At 45.7% G+C, this 22,524-nt stretch overlaps 1 protein-coding gene across 4 annotated transcripts in view; it reads right to left on the bottom strand.

Moving 5' to 3' along the window:
* ARHGAP23 (Rho GTPase activating protein 23) overlaps positions 1-22,524 on the bottom strand; it is a 168,730-nt gene that overhangs the window by 69,910 nt on the left and 76,296 nt on the right. The gene's annotated exons all lie outside the window — the stretch shown is intronic.

Raw genomic sequence — 22,524 nt, 5'->3', positions numbered from 1 at the left:
CCCCAATCTCTCTCTCACACACACCAACCACATGAACAGGTGTTTGGAAGGACCTTTCCAAAGAGGATGAGGATAAAGAGACTGTTTTTAAAAGCCTATAGCCCTGGATATTCCCTGGAGACCATTTAGTTTCCCAGTGTCTCTTTCCTGATGGAAGGCAAGCTTCACCCTTTGTCAACAGACTTGGACTGCTCTCAAGCTGAGAAATCTCAGCTGGAGACAGACTACAGCTTTCCCCCAAAGTGTTGAGAATGTAATGATAAGAGGAATTATGCTTCTCATAGATACACCCCACTGTTTTATGATTTTTCCCCCCAATGAAAATGATTGTCTTTGAAGAGTGTCAAGTTGGACAAAGGAAGGATATAAATGAAATAAGTAACAACATACTGTATAGCATCTGGCGGATACATGTTTCTTTGCATTGCTGCTGACAAAAATCACAATGAAATATATTTGACTAGAGACGGTAGCAGAGCAGAAACAAGTGTGCCTCTACCACACCAGCTTCAACTCTCTTAAAACTGATTGTTTGGCTGAGGAACCAGTGAGTTACTGGGTACAATATGCACTCAGTCTCCAGAACTCTCTTCAGGCACAGAAGGGATGTGCAACATCAGTCTCTGATTGGCGAGCTATATGAAGTCTCTAGATTTGCCAGGCCTGGTATAAGTACTAGAAGCCAAGCATCTTGTCTCTGCTTGATCCACAGCATCTGGGGCCAGCATCTGGCGCTGTGACTGCTGAGCAAGAGCCAGAGATAGAAACTGTTGTAGACTCCCCAGTATGCTAGAACAGATTGAAGAGTATTTGCAAGTGTATGGAAAGGGAGAAAAGCCATGTTAGATTATACGCTCCGCTTGAAAATTGGGTTTGAACACTTGGGTTTTCTTTCAGTGAAACCAGTCAGGGGTCATTGAAGTTTCTTGAAAGCAGAAAATAAGCATGGGATCTTTTTTTATTCATTGGTTTCTCCTCTGTATTCAGCAGACGATGTGTACATACTATATCTTTAAAGCACATTCAAGGCACATTTACTCCCTCAAATAATTCTTGGTGCTATCGCTTGTTAAGGGCTGATGGGAATTGTAATTCTGCGGTGGGGAAAACTACAGCACCCAGAATTCTTTGCGTGAAAGAATGTGCTTCAAAGGCACTTTAAAGGTGTGGTGTGTAAGCAACCATTTCACATTATTCTCCCTCCCCCCCCCCCACACACCGACCCCAAAATTCATTTTAATTTTCGTTCTTGAAGGTTGGAAGGAAAGAGAAGAAGTTGCACTGAGGTCTTCTTTCCCCCGTTTCCCCTGGAACAAAGCCCTAACTGATCACGGGAAAGTGGAATGGGAGGGGGGAAAGGAGGGAGAAAATACCTTTGAGTATGTGTGTGAGGAAAGGAATGCATTTTGAACTTTTTCCAACACCTGCACCTCAGCACAACCCTTAAAAAACGAGAGTCCTTTGAAAAAGAGCTCCATCATGGTTTAATTTAGACAGGTTTCAGCATGAGACAAGAAGCAAAAGGAGAAGGATTTCACACTGTTTGCGAGCTATAGCTCCTTGAGTTAACCACACTTCCAATTCTTACTGTAAAAGCCTCCCTACCACCAGCGCATAAGACGTTGACACAGCAAGTCCACATGGGAGCTCCCCCCTATAACTACATTCCATTGGTAACCCAGAGGAATGTAATATCCAAGTCCGACATGTAATCTTAAAGGCTTTCCATCTCCCTCCTGTCAACCCCTGTGGGATGCCCAAGGTTTGCAACATGACACTCTATACTTTAGAAGGGAATTATGCACCTCTCCGTCTCGCCAGCTCAAAACCAGATGGCCTTCAATTGCTTTGGGGCTTGCAATAACTACACGGGAACGAACAACAAGGCTTTATGATACGATGCATTTGCGGCTAGAAGGTCATCTGGGCTAAAACAATCAACAATGGCATCAGGATAGATAGATAGATGATTAGACAGATAGATAGATGATAGATACAGATAGATAGATAGATAGATAGATAGATAGATGATAGATATGATAGAGAGAGAGAGATGAGAGAGAGAGACAGACAAACAGACACACACACACACACCACTTGAAAGCAAAAAATCCTCAAAGTGGTTTACATAGTACAAGAAGGCTTATAGGCATGTATCAATGAAGCTGTTTGGGGCTTCCACATGGAGAGCTTCCACACAAGAGCTAATGAACAGATTCTCTCAACCTATGCGTAACTGGCTACTCAGATGCTGGCTGTCTTGCCTCCAGCAATGGGACAACAGACCAAATCTTGGTGTTCCTCCACCATGACCAAATCCATAAAATTATTCATATTTGCATGGATTTTTGTATTTAACATAATTTATTCTGCACAACATAGGCACTGATTCTTAGAAAATCATGTTGAATGCAAATTTTGGCTTTCAGAATTGCCACACACAACTCGCAAGCCTGTCTTCACAATCCTAAAGACTAGAAACTCGCTTCTTTCTTCTTCTTTAAAGCAAAAGCTGAAATTCTAGGGAAGATGAGTTGGAAAGCCCATTACTATCATTTTTAAAGTATATCACCAATTTGCCCTTAATTTCTACTCTTGTGCTCATAGAATTGTGCAATCTACAGAGTTGTGTTTACAATTAATGAAATATCTTATTATAAAGTGGTTAAAAGAAAGATCAGTTAGCTGATCGATAGCTCTACCGGGATTGTACTGCTCTGTAAACAGATGTTCTAGCTATGGACTGAGAAGGTGCCAGCAGCATAATGTTGACCAATAGTGCAGCTTCAGTGGCGGAAATTGAATGTCAGTTTAAAACTAGAAGAGGGAAAAGGGAGAACCTTGTAATGAGCATGAGCAGAGCAGAAACTGTGTGCAGCTGAAATGGAAGGAAGGACAAATCCACAAACATCTAAAGAGGCTATTTGTCAGCCTACCAATGACACTGGCTTTCCTATCTCCTCCTCTCTCTTTCATAGTGTTTATGTCCCTGAAGGGAAAGTCATGAATTTACCTTCTTGAATGCGGGAGGAGGTAAAACCGGAGTTAATGGGATGTTCCTAAGAGCTGCCAAAAGGCAGAGCAGCAGAAAAGAAAACTTATTATGTAATTTCACTTAGCAATTACTTAGCCACAGGGGCTTCTTGCTGCTGCTTCTGCAGAGCAAAACAATCCCAGAGTTCTCCTTTCCCTCCAGCTCCTTTCCTCCACTCAGCAGAAGGTATCACTACGCAAAGAGAGATCCCCTCTCTGTACTAAACAACATCTGCCTGGTGTATCCCAGACACACACACACTCCATGCTCCTTCAAAAAAATAATAACAAGGGGATATTCTGTTCTACATCAGTAGAATGTCCCTCTTTTCTGAGGAATGTTGGAGGGTGTGCAAAACCGCCTTGTTGTAATCACAGTGCCATGTTGTCTGTCGCTGGGATGGGGAAGCTGTGGTCCCTCCAGTTGATGCTGGACTACAACTCCCATCATCCCTGACCACTAGCCATGCTGGGTGGGTGTGGCTGAGGGGAGCCCAACAACTTCTGGAAGGCCCCAGGATCTGCTTTACTGGTGTAATATGATTGGCACTGTGGCTCTGCTAAGCATTTTGCTAACCTTATATGCTGAATATGTTTTAACGGGAGATGCCAGATCATTACCATTCCTTCAAACACAAGCAGTAGTTACAGTGCAACATCTGCAATATACACACCATGTATTATAGGTGGAGCCCCCATTTCACCAAGAGGAATGTGGACTCTCTCTCCCACTCTCAATTCAACAGCACACAATCCATCTGGTCCCCAGCTCCCGTTGTGAGGCTCCTCCCTCCTGCCACCACCATTGACATTTGCTTCTAGTGGCTTTTTTTGCACAATCAAGTCGAAGTTTAACACTGCTGTTATAAAGTTTTTGCACTATCCAACAGCAGGATACACATGCACCCATACACAAATTAAAGTGAATAAATAATTGCCGTACCGTTTGCGCTATAAGATGCACCAGAACATAAGATGCACCCAATTTTTGGAGGAGGAAAACAAGAAAAAAAAATATTCTGAATCCCAGAAGCCAGAACAGCAAGAGGGATCGCTGCGCAGCGAAAGCAGCGATCCCTCTTGCTGTTCTGGCTTCTGGGATAGCTGCGCAGCCTGCATTCGTTCCATAAGACGCACACACATTTCCCCTTACTTTTTAGGAGGGAAAAAGTGAGTCTTATAGAGCAAAAACTACGGTAAATCTGCAAACCCCTGTTTTCCTGACTACATTCAATTTCATTACCCCCTCCCCCACCGCTTTCTAAAAATAATAGCTAAGGGAGCAATTAACGAAAGTTAAGGGGTCAGGATCCCTCTCCCGCCGCCCGCCGGTAATTCAAGCAGGTGTATCTGGATGGACAGCTTCAGTAAACAAGGCAATGCAGAGCTGGAGACGAGACTGACATCCTCAACCAGCCACAGACACACACAGCGGGCAGATTCAGGTTAGAGGTGCCCTTGAACAGAGAGGCAAAGGCCTCACATGACCTCCTGCAGCCTTCAAAACAGCAGCTAAGATGTGGGCACCAAAAAAGGGGGGCCCCAGAAAAAGTAGGGGATCCGTCAACTCGGCTCAGCCTCTCATTGGAGCTGGACCGGCCTGGTCTCATGCAAGGTGTATTCTCAACTGTCACAAATAACACACACACGACCCCAGCATTTTAAATTTGTGAATTTGGATCATGCAACAAAATAGGAAGCGAAGTGCAAGGAAAAACAAAGGAGGAGATACAATTGGGGTGGAGAGGGATTTAAAACGAAGGACTAGCAGCTTGTAAGGTCGTGAGAAGAAGGCAACACGGAGAGACTAAAGGAAAGGGTTGATGTGATCCCAGTTTCAGGGAAGTGGGGCGCGGAACGCTGCTCTGAACCGAAAGTCTGCAATGCAATGTTAGCGCTGCCTACTTCTGCTTAAGCAGGTGCGCAACACCAAATGAAGGCTTTGAAGTGGTGCCCTCTTTGCTGCCATCTGGCCCCCATCCCCACCCCGAATGAAAGCCGCTTTCAAACCACCCTGAGGGTGTCTCTCCAAGAAGAATATTCCGAACAAGTGTGGAAAGGCAGATCAGGTGGGGGAGACATCGTAATCCCCTCTGCCCCTTCCAGCCACCTTGCCTCCAGACAGCCTCTGCAGGCGACTCAGAGTTAATGAAGATACCAGCCGTTTTATCGAGGGACACAAAGCCTATCTGCTCCCGACTCTCCTCTGGGGCCCTTCACGGTCCAGCAGTGCACAATCCTTATCTTTCTGTCACAAAGCTGCCCTCCCGTTTGGATCAGGATGCTAATGAGGGTGCCTCGTATTCACAGACTAATCTCCCTCAGTATCATACCAGCGCCAGGCGCCCCAGGCCCCTCTGAAAGCTGGGATCAACACTTCCATGTGACAAAGAGATGGGATATTGACAAGCCTTCCCTCGCCTCTTTTCTCTCTGGGCACTGATGCTCTCTCTTTGTGTGTGTAAGTAAGTAATTGTAGCATAATGGTAGCATAATGTTATAGCTCAGTCCTACACTGAAGATGGAGTGTAAAGATGGAGCTACCAGCATTCACCATCCAGTTGTTCTGGATGACAATTCACATCCGCCCCAACCAGGATAGTCAGGTTGATGCAAGTTACAGGCCAACACATCTGGTGGGCACCAGGTTGGGGAAAGCTGAGTGGGATCAACACCCAAAACATATGGTGGGTATCAGATTGGCCAAGGCTGAACTACACCAACATACGAACACAGTACATGCTTTTATATCATGTCAGATTATTTGCCCATCTAGCACACAACTGTTTATTCTGACCAGTGGCACCTCTTCTACATTTCAAGCTAGAGATACTGAGGATTGAATCGGGAGCGTCTACATGAAAAGCATGTGCTCTACAAGGCCAGCTTTAGGTTTGGGAGACACCTGGACTAAAGGGAATCTGGTGGGGCCCCTTCTCAGTTGGCGGGCAGGCTGGCTCGGCTGGCAAGTGGCGTCAACCAGCAGCACTGTGAGCACTGCCTAGTAGCTCAGGGCTGCCATTTTAATTCCCCACAATCCCCCTGAGCAACGCTACACCAAGGGCATCATGTGGGTTTCAACATGGGAGCTAGATTCAGCTACCAGGTGCTACTCAAAGAGTACTGGGCTGGGGCAGGAGAACTAAGAGATGGCCCAGGGCAGGAGTCAGCGGTGAGTCCTGCCAGGGCACTGAGGCAACACCAGCTACCTAAGGGCACCAGGTGGCCAGCCCTAAGGATATGGCTCCTCCCCTAAATAATGAGCATGGAATGATTGCCTTTCCCCGCCCCCCCTCTCTTCCTCTTAACGTCTGTTATAACACAACCCATGATGTCACATTTTTGTCCTGCTATGTATTTGCTCATCCTTGCCACCAACAACACAAGGAAGGGAAACGCACGGCGTGATGGCGGCTTACGTCCAAGCTATCTGAAAGACCATATTCCCTCATACAAACCCGCCCAGGTTCTGAGATCGTTGGGGGAGGCCCTTCTCTCAGTTCCTGGCACGCTTGGTGAGGACCTGAGTGAGGGCCTCGTTGGTGGCTGCTCCCAGACTTTGGAACTCCCTCCCTAGAGAAGCTAGACTGGCTCCCTCCTTGCTGTCTTTGCACTGGCAGGTGAAGACTTCCTTGTTCCAACAGGCCTTTAGGAACTGACTGCTTTTAATAAAAGGCCTGGTGCCATGCTGGTTTTTATTGCATTTATTTGTATGGGTTTAATAGATTTTTATATATGTATATAGTTTTAATTCTATCAGCATTCGATTGTTTTATCTATGTTTTTAGAGGTTCTTATTTTTTATCTGTAAGCTGCCTTGAGCCCCATCAGGGGGAAAGGTGGGGTATAAATAAACATATAAATAAATTAGTGGTCAGAGTCAAGGACCAGGACCTGTGAGACAAAGAGCTCAAATCCCTGCTCAGTCATGAAGCTCACTAGGTGGGCCTCAGGCCTCTCACAGTCTCTCAGCCTAACCTACCTCACAGGGTTGTACTGAGGATAAAATAAAGAGGGGGAGAACCAGATCCACCACCGTGAAATATGGGATATAAGTGTAATAATAATCAGCAATATCAAATCACACATTTCTTAATTGTTATTTCTTAATTATTAACATATTGTGGGGGGGGGGGGGGACAAAACAGCAGGATTTCATTTTTTCTTTTTCTTTTTGAAACCTAGACACAACACACCCAAACACACAAGCGTTGAGGATTGGGGGTCTGATATATGAGTAGCAAACAGCGAAGGTTGCAAGAGTCAGATGGCAACGAAGGAACATGTTTAAGAGGAGGCTGTTACAAGCTCATGGAGAGCAAATATAGAATTCAAAAGTCACAACCTTTCTGGCAGACGGTGGGGTGGGGTGGGGTGGGAGAGGGCAAAGATCCAGCTGTACAGGCAAATTATTATTATTAAGATATTCCTTGCCACAACAGCCAAAAGGCAGGGAGCGGCATGTGTGAGGGGTTATCGGAGGTCAGCTACGATATGGTAAACTGGGAGGGTGGGGTAAGCTTAGTTGCTCTGCTGCCACTGGCCAAAGAAAATGGACAAAGAACAAGTGATGGGGGGGGGGGGGCTGAGAAAAGCAAAATAAGGAGAGAAGCATACACAGGGTAGGGATTAGGAAGGGAGACAGTTCATTTATTGACACAAAGCGACAGGGGTGGGGGGAGCAAGCAGCATATCCAACAAGCCTTGAGGGGGAAAAAGATGGTACATAATTTAAATTACCTTCTACACACCTGATATAGGGAACCCCCCCGGGGGGCATTTTTTCTTCTCTCCTAGTCAAATGAACTATGGAAATAGGCTGGGGGGGGGGGACATCGTGATCATCTGTGAATTATCCCTGTTTGCCCCAACCAAAGTCTGCGGGGGGGGGGGGGAATGCTCTCTACCAATAGCTGAAAATTGAGGCAAATCAACCAGACAACACACACACCCAGACAAAGGAACACCGTGTGTGATTATCCCCCCCGCAACACACACACTGTACGCTGCTTCTATAATCCACTACCACCCCCCTCCCGACCCCAGGGAAAGCCTCCCACCCAAACACAAGCAGCTGCTCTAGCGGTAATAACCTGAGCGGAAAAAAAGTGTGCTGCTCCATCAGTAAACTACAGATGGTGCCGCCATACTCACGGGCACTGCCACCCCCCCCCCGGGGGGCACAGGGTACACACACATGCACGTAGCCACTGTTTGATCATTCATCCCTTGACTATTTACATAATCAGACTAAGGAGCTGGAAAAAGATCTGGCCAGTCCTTTCATATCTTTGTGTAACCCCCCCCCCCATACACACCTCCACCCCACAAACGATGCCACCCATCACCTCTTTGACATCGCAGGAAATTCTCCCAATTCTCGCAAGCTCCTTTGCTGACCCATAGCACCCGGCCCACGATTTCTTAGCTCTGCCTTACCCCATTCTCACCCTCTTTCCCTCATTTCCTTGTCCTCTCTGGTCCTCAATGTGTTGTCCCCCCAATTCATCCTCCCCATAGGCCTAAGCTTCTTGCTCTGCACTGCTTTTCCGAGCACAATTCAAAGTGTTGGTGCTGACCTTTAAAGCCCTAAACAGCCACGGTCCTGTATGCCTGAAGGAGCGTCTCCACCCCCATCATTCTGCCCAGACACTGAGGTCCAGCTCCGAGGGCCTTCTGGCGGTTCCCTCACTGTGAGAAGCAAAGTTACAGGGAACCAGGCAGAGGGCCTTCTTGGTAGTGGCGCCCACCCTGTGAACGCCCTCCATCAGATGTCAAAGAAATTAACAACTATTTGACTTTTTAAAGACATCTGAAGGCAGCCCTGTTTAGGGAAGCTTTTAATATCTGATGAATTATTGTACTTTAATGTTTTGTTGGAAGCTGTCAAGAGTGGCTGGGGAAACACAGCCAGATGGGCAGGGTATAAAGTTGTTGTTGTTGTTGTTGTTGTTGTTGTTGTTGTTACTACTACTACTACTACTATCATCATCATCATCATCCTTAACTGCACTTCCTCTAGGGCCCTCATCCATTGCTCCCTTGCCTCTTGGGCCCATCTCCCCAGCCCCTAACCTGACTGCCTGACCAGGCTCCCTGACCCTGCAAACTATTTTCTCTGCCAACAGAACACAGCCTTTATTGTTCCTGGGTCCTCTGAGATCAGCACCCTAAAACAAAGAGGGGCGGGAAGAAGGAGAGGGGGAAGAGGAGAGAACATTGTGCAGCAGCTACTACTGTACTGGGCTTGGACTTGGAGAAAACAATGTCTCTTCACAAGGTGTCTTTTATAGCAGAGTAATGTGTGCACTCATTTGCCCAGTGTTTTGATGTCATCGGGTTGTGTATTTCTGGTCCTACAAATATATTATGGCAGGAGCAGTTGAGCAAGGGATTCGGTTTTCAGGATTCAGCCCCAGCTGTATCAAGCAACTGACTTGAGTGCAAAGGCCATCTTTATACTTGGCTATACTAAGGTAAAGGGACCCCTGACCATTAGGTCCAGTCGTGACCAACTCTGGGGTTGCGGCGCTCATCTCGCTTTATTGGCCGAGGGAGCCGGCGTACAGCTTCCAGGTCATGTGGTCAGCATGACTAAGCCACTTCTAGCGAACCATAGCAGCACACGGAAACGCCGTTTACCTTCCCGCCTGAGCGGTACCTATTTATCTACTTGCACTTTGTTTTGCTTTCGAACTGCTAGGTTGGCAGGAGCAGGGACTGAGCAACGGGAGCTCACCCTGTCGCGGGGATTCAAACCGCCGACCTTCTGATAGGCAAGTCCTAGGCTCTGTGGTTTACCCCACAGCGCCACGTGCGTCCCTTGGCTATACTACTTATGGATAATTGGCACAGTGGGAGAGAGCGTGACAGTAAGGGAGCTATATTTCATAAAAAAAATTTGGAGCAAATGAAAGTTCCAACTAAGGAGGTTTTGCATTTGAAATACAGGCACTAAGGGAATGCAATTATAAGCATTGCATGTGCATATATTTAAGCATCACTTGTATTAACAGCCTCCGAGTAGGAAGTGCAAGTCGGGCACCTGGAACTCTTTTGCCTGGGACAACAAGATAGTAATGGCGACAGCCGCTGCCTCACAGCTGAAGAAACCATAAAAGGCCTGCTGTTTATCATTCCTGGAGCCCAATTAAAAACAGAGAAAATGGCAGGTTTGGGGACCCTGGGTAATTACAACAAGCTATATTTTACCACAACAGACAACTCCGTCTGCCAGCAAGCAGCCCCTGAGGCGGTCGCCAGTTGTGCCACATCAGCTGGTTTGCCCCAGCCTGAAGGACGCCAGGAGCTGTGCCAGTAAGACTAGGCTGGGATTTCGGGCTGGACGGGGAGTGCAGGGAAACAGAAGGGATGGTGGGTTTAAACATGCCACTTCCTTTCTCACCTCCACTGGAAGCTTTGTTGGCATTTGTCTTCAGCACAGGAGGCTGAGTGGCAGGCAAATACAGTTGGCATCTAAGAAAGCAACTCACGGGCCTAAGAAATTCCCCAAGCTGCCCAGGGTGTTAAAATTCAGGTGCTGTACTGCTGTTGCTTTGGAAGGGGGAAACAGGAATATTTTTTATTTTATTTTTACGGAGAAAGGAAACACCAGTGGGATCTTACAGGCTGTTGAGTAGGTGTAGATCAGTGTTGGGAAACTGGACTCAGCTGGCTGGTCCACCCAACATCACATGAGAAATGAGACTGGGCAGGAACTCAGACCCAGGAAGAGCTCCCTATATTCTCCTATTAAAGGTCCAGGATCATCCTAGCTGTATCCTGCCACAACATCTAGCCTGCTACATATTTAGGGTCAAGATGGGCATGGTGGGAATTTTTGTGACTCTTCCTCCTAACACGTGTGTGTGTAAAAATAATAAATGCAGCCTTAGGAAGCAGAAACTGAGAGAAGAAGACCAGGGGGAGGAAGGAGGAAGAGCCGCATAACACTTTCTTTTAATATGCCTGCTCAAAATTGCTCCCCACCCCACACTATTTTCCCATTTATGCAGCAGATTATAGGAGCACCGCCTCATGAGATTGTTGGATGTGGAGTGTCAACTGCAGAAATGATGTGCGATGGAACCCAGTGCCACTTCACCACAAGATGAACATCATAGGATCTGGTTTATATTAAGAGGGACAAGCGCAAGTATATGTGGGCAGGTGGGCTAGTACAAGATTTTGCCGGCTAGCCATTTTTAATTGGCTGACATGCTGCGATGCATTAAACGTAGGTGCTGCTACTTGAAGCAAGGTCAGTTTTCTGAAGATTCAGAGCAACTTTAGTCAAGTCACAGATTTCAGCTTCCAGACACAGAATCCATGCTAATTTTATGCATGGTGAACACAAAAAGGGAGACAATTCAAAAATTCAAACTGCATTTTCACTTTCGACAACTTCCCTCTGCATAAGTTGAACAACCAACAGCTCAAGCCTGAGTTTTCCAAAATGGTCTCTGGGTTCTAAATCCCAATTTTCTCCTGTCCTTAGATCTAAAATGACTTTCCTTCTCTCCATCAACACAAGTCACTGACTGGGATTAATTGTTTCCTCAGCACGACATCACAGCAGGTCAACCAATAGCTAGGGAGGCTTGTGGGCAACTAGAAGCTGCAAGCTTTTAGTATTTGGTTCACAATTATAGCAAGGGGCAAGGCAATCACGCCCCACCTCTGACCCGGAATGAAAAGCAACCATACCAACTCATCATCTTGCATAAAAGGGTACGTTCAATTTAACCTAGATTTAACTTCCTGTTCTTCCTGTACATTCCTGTTCTTTTTTCTTCTTCTCTGCCCTCAGGGGTAAGAGAGAGTAATTGTCCTCTGTCTCTTTTATTGCTTTTAAATATTTGAAAGCTGCTCTTAAGGTCCTCCCCTCAATTTTCATTTCTCCTGGCTCAAGAGAATTGTTCTCTAATCCGTTCCACATCCATCTCACTGTTCTAAACCTCTCACTCTCCTTATGATAGCCCACTTGAGTTTTATGGAAGATGAGTACCATCCACTGTAAAAACTGCACTACACCTTGAATTGGATCAGGCATCCCAATGCAAATACTTATATAAATACACTGGTACCTTGGGTTAAGAACTTAATTCATTCTGGAGGTCCGTTCTTAACCTGAAACTGTTCTTAACCTGAGATACCACTTTAGCTAATAGGGCCTCCCGTTGCCGCCGCGCGATTTCTGTTCTCATCCTGAAGCAAAGTTCTTAACCCGAGGTACTATTTCTAGGTTAGCAGAGTCTGTAACCTGAAGCATCTGTAATCTGAGGTACCACTATATATAGGTATGTATATACAATGCTGCTGCTAATACAACCACAACATACGCAAAGGCACTGAAATCCAGTGGAAAGAGGAAAATGATGCGTCTGAAGGGAGGCTATGAACAATTACTAGTTTCATGGATGTTAGAAGAAGCCCAGAAACAAGTTATCTGTAGTCCTCCACACCAGTTGTTTTCCATCTTTCAGTTGTGCAGCCAATCATTCCAGGTTGACCCCCATCTCCACTCTATCACACCTGAGCTTTCTACCCCATCAACTTTTTCCTGCCAGCTATCAGGGAGTTCTCCTCTGTTACTCAAATATTAACACAGGGTGACACTTAAGAATGAAGTGGCAGAATCCTGAGATCATGCACCAGACTGTATCATTTTTTAAAACAATCTCTTATGAAGAAAACTTCCTACAAGTTAAAACAAACAAACAAACAAATAAACAACAGGCAAAGGTGGCGCAGTCTGTTCTGCCATCTCCTTCCGCCATGTGGATAGAACACTCTGTTCCCTCTCCTACGTTTAGGGTCAGATGCCCATTTACCAGGCCACCGGGTCACTCATTTTACCAGTTTCAGGAAGGAGCCAGGAAAAGAAGCAGCACTAGGCTGTCATGAAGTAGGCAGCAGCATACAAAAGCGTAAGGTTTTAACAACAGTCAACCTGTTGCTGCGCCACTAGTTTCAGGGCCACTATGAAACACTGAAATTGGCATGCAACAAGTATCGGGGGGGGGGGGCATGGAGTGTAGGCCGTTCCACGAGAACTATCTAACACATGGTAAAATTGGAGTTTATCCTGGCACATGTACACGTCATGAATTTGAATGGATTTTGTGTGCGGTTTTCCCTGTAAGCCCTTTTCGTTTAGGAACTTCAATGTACTTGCTGACTATCTAGCAACCCGAAAATGCACACACACACACACACACACACACACACACACGTCATTTCCTCCTGGTGAGACTAATGCATGGACTTAGAGGGGTGGCCCAAACTCCAGCCCAGAGTTTAGGGAAGCTTTTAATGTTTAATAGACTACTGTATTTTAATATTCTGTTGGAAGCAGCCCAGAGTGGCTGGGGAAACCCAGCCAGATGGGCAGGGTATAAATAATAAATTATTATTATTATTATTATTATTATTACTATTATTATTCTCAAAAGAACACAAAGTGAGTTGAAATTTAAGCCTAACAAAACTACTGACTTCCATACTGCCACCCACAAAAGGAATGTCTGTGTTAATTTATGTTTCAGTTTATGTTATCCTTTTCTTACATTATCTGCTTTGTCAATACTCAGTTGAAAACCTCAATAAACAAGAGTTTTAAAAAGAGAGAGAACAAATTAAGTTACCCACAGCTCATACAACATTGCCCAATAAACAGCCTGATAGTGAAACTGAGGCAGGGTTTAGCAGGTGTGTATGATTTGCCATGCGTCACATAATGAATGATGGGCAAAGCCAGAATTAGAATCCGGAAGTACCAGTACACCTCTGTCTCACACTCCTCTACGCCCTTGAGCAGAATCGGAATCTGAGAAATCTTTCTTATTATGATTTCCTTATTTACAATAGCAGTAATTTCTGCAAGGTGCTTTTCAACCCTTATCTCCCCGATAACACAACAGTCCTGACAGGTGACATTTGAATTTAATACTGATACCAGAGCCTTGTGAGCTTGCCAAATACCCTGAGAGCTTGGCAAAAATGTTTTAGCAAATAAAAGAAATAATTTGTAGTTTCTGGAACGGTGCTAAGTATCTGTAATACAATATTTCCCCCACCCTTTTCTTTTCTTCTGATAAAGTCCTTTTGGAAGAACAGTAATAATTTTTAAATAAGCAAAACAAGAATTGCTAACTGCTCCCATTGCACAGATATGAAACACTGAGGCTCAGACAGAGAGCAACCTAAACCAAGACTATGCACAATGTTCACAGGTGGGAAAGGCAGCTTCCTCCACAGTACTATAATCAGACATAGGCATGCATAGGGATGGTCTGACCACATAGAGATTCCAAAAGATGCTTTGGGACAAGATCCGTTCTCTAGAACAAGGTAATTGAAAGCTGGTTTTTGGCTAATCTTTGTCTGACCTCGGAAGTTTCATTTGGCAAATGGGTGCTTGGATAACAGAATCCTCCTTCAAATATAAATACATATATAACTGTGCATCCCTAATCAGCATGTCAGAAAAAGAAGGGTCCTTGCCTAGCTTCTTAGCCAACATGCTGCTTCTCTATGTGCAGGTGTTCATGCATAATAGAGCATGAGCTCCCTATTTCCCCCCGCCTTGACCCTGAAGTGGTACAGTTCAAAAAGAAGTGTGCATTTCAAGTGTGAACCAGACGCAAGGGAAGAGTTCACAGTGTGCAGTCTAAAAGGCACATGATCCCCTGTGACATCTAAGACAACACTGGAAGTCATGTGCAATCCATAATGATCCCCAGTTGTCACCTGTAGCACAGCAGTGTATCATGGGCCACACATCAACACACTGCAGCTGCCTGGGACGACAAAGCGTTTCAATCTAGCCCTGGATATTTCACACCTCGTTCTTAAAAGGTGAATGAAAATCATGCCCTGCTGGAATGGTTAACAGGCACCTGCATATCAGATAACTAGGAAGCCACAAGCATCTTGTATGGGAAGCACACCTCTTCACAGACCATCCACACACACCCAAGTTTATTAAAACAAGAAGCAGACACAAGCAGGATTAGATCCAGGTCTGGAAAGGGGGTCCATTAAGTCCAGAAACAAAAGCCTAAAATCATCCAGCCACTTTTCTATGTGGATTCAAATAAATCTAAGTCCTGATCAAGTTACAATGCAGCTTTCTGATTGATGGGAGAAGAGTCCAATATAAACTCTTCCCTGTGCATCTTTTTGTTTGGATAGATAGATAGATAGATAGATTCTGACATCAGCTCCTGGAGTTCCCTTATGACTGCCGCTCAGGTGCAAAAGGGGGGGCGGAGAGGGACAGCTGGTCAAAACAAGAGAAAAATGAAAAGGCACACCCACATTTGCAAGACACACAGGAGTTCAGAAAGAACACACTTGGGGTGGGGTTGGAGAAAAAGGAAGTTCCATTAAAGTCACCGGAACTTGCTTTCTGGGATTGTGCAATTTGGAACAGGATGTCAGCTTCAGGTCTCCACATATTGTTTTTTTAATTATCCCCACTTTCAGAACTGGAGAATTGAGGCCGATGCTCTGATCCGAGTTGCACAAACTTGAACCCGATGCCTCACAACTCTGTAGGCATCAGGGGGCATTCCAGTTAGCATATTCCTGATGGCAAACCCAAGTCAACTCTCAAAGATGAGGGAAAATGCACAGACCAGCAAGGCTCTTCCTAACTTATTAGAGGAGGATCCAGCGGACACACCTGTCTTGCCGCCTAACTGCTCTCTTCCCAGTCTGCTTGCCCTTCTGCATGCTCCCTTCCTGCAACTTGGTGCCAAGCTCCCCTTTGGCTCAGATCCTAGGCTTCCACCTGATCCCTGACCGCAGACTGACCCACCTAGAGATCGGCTCCAGGGCACCATCCAACTCCATACCAAATCTTGCCAGGGATTGCATTTCTGCAGCTGACTACCGCTCAGTGCTGACACCAACATTCTAGCAACACTGTTCCTTCTCAGTAGGGCTGACAGCCTGAATGGAGAAGATGAGGCATTGAAGGATAGGGACTGAAAGCAAGAAGGGAAGGTGAGGGGGGAGAAGTTAAAGCAGCAGTGAAAAAGCAGGCAAGGCGCTGCTCTGAGGGTTCTATTAGGCAGGCTTTGCTGGTGAAGCAGAGCGCCCCAGAGGATAGGGTAGAGGGCTGAGGAGTACGAATGGGGAAGCTGTTTCAGGTAAAAGGAGACAGGAGAGGAAGGTGATGAAAAAGCAGGTGCAAAATTCCAAGCATCTGAAAATGTTGAGACTGGCACCTCACAATTCAGATCTCTTCTCCATGCCTACCCATGGGAGGTCCCTAAACACTGGATACTAGAAGTTTGTTTTCCAATACTTAGGAATTTGATATATTTTACTGAGCTTGTTAGTGATGTATGGAAGTGAGAGCAGGACCATAAAGAAGGCTGATCGCCGAAGAATTGATGCTTTTGAATTATGGTGCTGGAGGAGACTCTTGAGAGTCCCATGGACTGCAAGAAGATCTAACGTATCCATTCTTAAGGAAATCAGCCCTAAGTGCTCACTGGAAGGACGGATCATGAAGCTGAGGCTCTAATACTTTGGCCACCTCATGAGAAGAGAAGACTCCCTGGAAAAGACCCTGATGTTGGGAAAGATGGAGGGCACAAGGAGAAGGGGACGACAGAGGACGAGATGGTTGGACAGTGTTCTCGAAGCTACAAACATGAGTCTGACCAAACTGCGGGAGGCAGTGGAAGACAGGGGTGCCTGGCGTGCTCTGGTCCATGGGGTCACGAAGAGTCAGACACGACTAAATGACTAAACAACAACAACAACAACTGAGCTTGTGCCAAGTGAAAAGGGTCATAAAGAGAGATACATGGGGAAGGATTACACTGCATCTTGCAAAGCTGTCAGGAAGATGATCAAAATTAAAACCCTAAAACGGGCGGCAGAACCTGTGGCCCTCCAAACATTGCTGATCTACTATCATCCCTGACCACTGGGCCATGCTGGCTGGGGCTGATGGGAGCCCACAACACCTGTAGGGCCACACTTTGCCCACTGTTGCCCTAAAAGCACGTGAATATTACTCTCTCTCCCATATGCATTTGGTTGGGCACTGTAAAAAACCTAATACTGGACAAGATAGTGGTGTGATCCAGCAGAGCTTTCTTGAGCTGAAACTGATGTCCCTCTAAAATTGATGTAAACTGCTTAGAGATCCTGCATATTAAGTAGAATAAAAGTGTAATTAAATAAATAATAGAACAGTTTTAAGAACGAGAGACTGTTCTGAACTGGGTCACTTGGTTCAACAGCCCAAGCGAGAGCGATCCAAGCGGCCTGACCTGCAGGTTTACTTTAATGCACTCTCACCTTCCCCAAACAACACCCAATTTTTGCAAATGAGCTGTCCTGACTTGGCTCTCCTGGGAACACAGCCCACACTGACTCACCCTCTTGTAGATCCCTGGGCTCAAAAAATGCAGACCAAATAATAATAATAATAATACTTCCAACCCGCCCTGCGCCTGCCTCAGTCCCCATGTCCCTTTTCTCTTCCTGGCCCCGAGGTCATTCTCCATGTGCATTTTGTCTGCTCGGCAGTTTGCTTCCTATTGTCAAGCGACCCGGCGGCCCTCGGAAAGGGACGGCGGATGCGCTGCAAGCCAAGCACGCAGATTAAAACTTTTTTTTTGCACGGGCAGCCTCTTGTTCATTCATTCGTACTGAAAGGCAGAAGCTCCGGACAACAGGAAACAAAAGATTTGCAGAGGAAGTAGAGACACAGCGCAAAGTGCAGAGGATTTCTGTGCCCCATCCTTCTACACCACCCCTTAAATTCGTAGTTAGGTTTTTAGTGCTCATCTATAGCACACATGCCGATGGTGGCAGCTGTTGTTGTTACTGACTTATACAGAAGCATCAGTATATCTGACTGCTTTCCAGAGTATCCTAAGTGATATCTCTGCTCTGTTTTGATATTGGGCAATGGAGAAGAAACAAGAGGAAAGGAGAGCCAAAGAAAAAGCAACAGCAATAATGATTTTTAAAATGTTTGTCTAATGTGGGCACATACCACAAAGCACTCCTGAAAGGGTGCAACCACATGGTAGGAGGGATAAACATATACCCTTTCCTTAGTGACCAGCCAGCAGGTTCAACCAATACTAAGTTACTGAGGCATGGACCCATGACAAATACATGTTCCTAATGCACTAAACCTTATACACATAGCCTGTATGATACAGGGACATGCAAAAAAATAAAACACGTGAAGCAGGCCACAGTTGTTACAGCACCCCACAAGATGCATCCCAGCCCCAAGTAAGTACAGGCACCAACCAATTTAAGTGTGTCCAATACATGCACGTTCGTGCACACTGCCTCCTCCCAGAAGTGGCCCAAAAACAGGGTGGAATGGGGCTGGGTGGGGGTGAGGCAGAATGGGAGAGAACAGGGTGGGCTTATGTGCGCTCTGCCAATGCACGTGGCGGTCAGTAAAGGAACCCCCGCACCACTTGTATAGGAAAGAATCCCACCACAAATTCAAAAGCTATACAAACCATTTTCACAAGAACAAGCAACAAACATCAACAAATGCTTTAACCTGCTTTAATCTGACTGAGAAAAGAACAAGGAAGAACACAGGCTTCTTGTAATAAAAGACTATATGTACTCCTATTTCAGCTCACATAAAAAATAGCAGAGTGAGGACCCTTCCCAGAATGCCCCTGTCTACCAAAGAATCAATGATCACTTTCTCTCTAAAAAGCAGAACCAGAGAGGATGCTGGGATAATCCTTCCATGACCTCACACAACATGAGACAGAATTGGCCTTGGTTGCCCTGAGGGATGACCTCCTTTGCGAGAGGATGGGGGAGAACGACCCTGTTGCTCTTGGTTGATCTTTTGGCAGCTTTCAATACCATTGACCCCAGTATGCTCCTGGTCATCTCCATGAACTGTGAACTCATAGCACTGTGTTGCAGTGGCTCTCCTACCATCAAGGCCAGGTTCAGAGGATAGTTTTGGGGGGCTTTATGTCTGCCCCCTGGCAGCTGTGCTATGGTATGAGTTGACACAGGGCACTATACAACCCCCAATGTCGTTTGATATTCATATGAAGCCACTGGGAGAAGTCATTACGAAAACTGGGGCATGGTGTCATCAGTATGCGGATGACACCCAGTTCTACTTCTCAGTTTCATCTGAATCAGGAGAGGATGTGACTGTTCTTATTTATATACTGTGCATAGTATAAATCACTGAAAGACATTTTTAAAAAAATATTAAGTAGTTTAAAATGCTTTTAAATAAATACATGATCCTCCCAGTGGGGGGGAAGTGGAGAATGTATTTTGGGGCAGGGATCGTTGAATAATACAAAAGCATGCACTTTGACACTACCAGTTATGAGGATAAAGTGATGGTATAGATAATTGATTGTAATCCTGGAGAGCAGCTGCCTGTCTGAGTAGATGGATCAATGATCTAGCATGGTATACTACTGTTTCCTGTGTTCCTACCCTAGTATATAAACCATGTGTGAACAGTAGAGGAGTCACCAACGTGGTGCCCAGAGGCACAATGGTGCCCCTGAAGTTTTCCCCTAGTGCCCACAAAGCCTCGGAGGCCTCTGCCTACACACTTGGTGTACCTTTTGTCATGAGGTGTTGAGAGTGGCTATTCCCCCACCCCTTGAACAGTATATGGCACTGAAGGAGTGACACTCTTTCCCACTTCCTCTTTCACCTCTACCTGCTTTTCAATACTCAAACTAACTCTATGAGATCTGACTTTTGGTCAGATCCCTTTGAAAAACAAAATATGTGTATGCATGCTTCTTCTTGTTCTGTCTCACAGCTTGCCGGGGGGGGGGGGTCCTCACAGCTTGCCGGGGGGGTGGGGCTGATGAAGTGAGGGGAGGTATAAGTTGCCAGAGTCCATTACAGCTCCAAACGTGCTCATGGGCCTAAAAAGCTTGTCAACCGCTGATTATAGTATGTCCTCCCAAACAGCACCTTCAAAAATGTCTAACACTGTTTGCCTTTGTTTAAATGAACGTTTGGTGATAGTTACCCCAAAATTTTATTCTTTCTCTCCATAACAGAAAAAGCAAGGCCTACTCCAATACAGCACTGTTTAATATATAAACCCAATCCATCCTGATGAAAGGTCAGTTACATATGGGTAAACTCTCAGGTTTCCCGCCACAGCCCAAGAACAATGATAAGTGAAGTTCCTCGTACGTAAAGGAGCCAAGCTTTCTTCCAGAAGACTGACAGGGCAAACTCAGCAACCACTGAAGAGCAGGAATTAGTCCAGACACCCTCAGGTGCTAGAGATACGACAAGGATCAAGCCAATTTAGGATAAAAGCTTAAATGTCCCCTAACTGAAGTTAAGGGAGAAGGCCAGTAGTCAGGATTCGATCAGCATCCAGGATGGCAGCTTGGGTGTACCAAGAGACTGTGGTTAATGCAAGCTGAGATTCATAAGCCAATTTCAAACTATGATTTCACTATCTGGTTTGTTGGCCACAACCCACAGTTAGCTGGCTTGAACCAATTCAGACACACAAGCAAATCACACTTAAGCAAAACAAACCATGGCTTAGCATTACATGTGAGCCAGGCCGATTTATAAGAAACTTAAATATTAACCCATCCACCTACATTTTGCCTCTCCTTTTTCATCTCTTTCCTCTGTTGCATCCTTTGCGTTTAGACTGTCAATCTGCTGGCGCAGTGACCTGTCCTCTATAAAGGGTCATGTATATAGATGGTGCTATATAACAGAGAATCAATCAACATCCACTGCCCTTAATATATAGAGAGCTCACATGTTCTATAATGGTCAATGCACACACTTTAGAAGCATGGTTTAAAATAAATCAATCATTCTAGCCTTCCTTAGTTATGTCCTAAGCTTTCCTTGCAAGACTAGCCTACCCCTTTTTAAACTCCCTCTCCCTGCGGCATCTGCTACCATCAACTTAGTAAACTGATATAGGATGTCTTTTAAAAAAATAAAATAAAAACCCTACAAAACACACGCATGCAAATAACAGTGTATGCAGATAAGTCACTACCCTATAAAATGTTTTACTAGCCCGTACGCATAACATATGCAAGTATCTTTGTGGCCTAAGGGGAGACTGGGAAGAAGAGAATCAACCACTGTAAAATTTCTCTGGAAGGAAGCTTTACCTGCTGCATAAAGGTAACCAGGTGAGAGATTATTTACAACACTTTGTGGAATTCAGTATTCTAAGAATCAGAGTTTTCATATAAACAGAAAAGCAAGTATGCAGATCTTATAAGGTTTTTTGGGGGTGGGAAGGGAGAATAATTAATTCAATGATCATCCCCCGTATTACCTGAAAACTTAAATCACGGAAGCAGAAGACAGTCATACTTCAGGTTGCAAACGCTGCGGGTTGCGCGTTTTCGGGTTACGGACGCGCCAAACCCAGAAATACCGGAACGAGTTACTTCCGGTTTTTGGCGCGTACGCATGCGCAGAAGCACTAAATCGCGCTTTGCGCATGCACAGAAGCGCCAAATTGTGTCACGCGTGTGCGCAGACGCAGCACTGTGGGTTGCGAACGTGCCTCCCACACGGATCACATTCACAACCCAAAGTTCCACTGTACACTATACCACACAACCCTTAGGACCACCCTTCCGTCTCAGTCATGTAGGGTTTAATATATTTCCAAGAGCTCCTCCTTTGATTCTTCCACCATATGCCATATTTTAAACACGGGGGGTGTGTGTGTGTGTAAATATGCCCTATCAGAACAGAAGTCTTTTCCCCTAATGACTTGCAACAGTTCTAGACCGAGTCCTTTTCAGAAGCACATTTCTAAAACTGCAATATCTCCCAAAGAAAAGGAGAGAGGCATAAACACCTGGAATCAAGCGTTGGCTCCAGGTTTTGTTCACCTGCACATAGATAAAATACGGAATTCGCTCCCCCAAGATGTAGTGATGGACCTGATGGTCACTGTGTTGGACAAATTTAAAACAGAATTAGACACATTCTTGGAGGACAAGTCTATCACCAATGGCTGCTAGCCTGATGGGCTATGTTCTACCTCCACTGTCAGAGGCAGCAGCAAATCCCTGAACCCAAGAGAGGAGAGTGCTGTTGCACTCAGGTCCTGCTCGCAGGCTTCCCATGGGCATTGGCTAACCACTGTGAGAACAGGATGCTGAACTAGATCCAGCAGTGCGCTTCTAATGCTCTTATGATGCCCCAGCTCTCCCCAAAGTAGCCCCATATCACTGGCGCTGCCCATTCGTTTGCCCTGTCAGCTTGTGTCTAAAAGGGAAGGGAAAGGTGAACGGAAGTTACTCCACCTTCTCCTGGCTGCTGTCACTGTTGACCTGCTTGGAGAGAGCAGGTGAACAGACAGTGATGGCAAAGAGGAGCAGCAGGGATTGGCAGGGAGCGCTCGGGGTTGGCAGTGGGCTTTCTGCTAGGGGGCAGGCCTTGGCAGATGCCCAATGATGCTGACTTCTGACACTGGCCCTGCTT

Source organism: Podarcis tiliguerta (assembly GCF_965153285.1).
Source record: "Podarcis tiliguerta genome assembly, chromosome: 13".
NCBI classification, from domain to species: Eukaryota; Metazoa; Chordata; class Lepidosauria; order Squamata; family Lacertidae; genus Podarcis; species Podarcis tiliguerta.
The sequence above is the reverse complement of the archived record's forward strand: the minus strand, read 5'-3'. Positions and strand labels throughout refer to the sequence as shown.